Here is a 1,278-nt window from a genome sequence, read left to right on the forward strand (position 1 = left end):
TGAGTCAGTCCCTACTTGCCAGCACATGACAGTAATTACTGACTTGTGCAGTCTGATATAGATCAAAGATGTAATAAAGATGCATTAGTAATAATAATTGGTGACTGAAATGCAAAATTTAGAAACAAAGGACTTTGTTATTGCTGTTAGGCACCTTCAAATTGAGCACAACTCATAGCTACACTGTAAACAAAAGTTCTGAACCCTGCTCTATTCTGCACCATCTCCATACTTCCTAATACAAAAAAGCCCATTACAGCAGTCTCTGTATCAATCTACCCGGCTGAAGGTCACCCTTTTTCTCTGACCCTCCATCTTCCCCAATATCATTCCTTCTTCAAGGAATAAGTACCTCCTAAATCATGTCCAAAATATGTGAGACAAAGCCTTAACATTCTTGCCTCCAAAGAGCACTCCCGCTGCACTTTCTCCAAGACATATCTGTTCATTCTCTTGGTCATCCATGGGATGTTCAGTGTGCTTCACTAACATCACAGCTCAAAGATATCAATCCTTTATCTATCACCCTTATTTATTGTCCAGTTCTCAGATGTATAACTAATAATTGGAAAGAGTATAGCCTGAACCAGACACCTTATTTTTCAAACTGACGTAACTCCTCCTCCTCAATAATTTGAAAAGGTCCCTCACTGCAAATTTTCCCAGTGCAATGTGTCTCCATATTTCCTGACTGTTAGTACCAAGGATGTTAGTTGTGGATCCAAGCAAAATGAAGCTGTTGACAGTTTCAAGCACCTCTCCATCCATCATGATGTTGTCTATCAGTCAAGTAGTAAAAAAAATCTTTGTTTTTCTGACATTGAGATGTGATCCATAGGGTAGGCTGCATTCCTTGACCTTCTGCAACAAGTGCTTAAAATCTTACTTTCAGCAAGAAAGGTTGTGTCATTTGCATAATAAAAGTTATTGGTGAGTCTCCCTTCAATCCTGATGCCACACTCCTCTTCACAGAACCCGGCTTCTCAGATAATTTGCTGAGTTTACAGTTTGAATAGGTATGGAAAGAGAATACAGCACTGGCACACTCCCTTCCCAATTCTAAGCCATGCAGTGTTCCCCTGCTCCATTTGCACAGTAGCCTCCTGGTCCAGGTATAAATTCCACATGAGCACATCTAGAGGCAAAGAGGAATAAATTAAGAATTTTTACCAAATTTTACAGTCCAAAATTGTCCAAACATGTAATCAGGATGTGTTGATGATATTTGGTGACTGGAGTGTAAAAGTAGGAAGAGGGAACAGTAGTTGGAAAATATGG

Source organism: Elephantulus edwardii, unplaced genomic scaffold (assembly GCF_000299155.1).
Source record: "Elephantulus edwardii isolate Elephantulus edwardi_28Jun2011 unplaced genomic scaffold, EleEdw1.0 scaffold00085, whole genome shotgun sequence".
NCBI classification, from domain to species: Eukaryota; Metazoa; Chordata; class Mammalia; order Macroscelidea; family Macroscelididae; genus Elephantulus; species Elephantulus edwardii.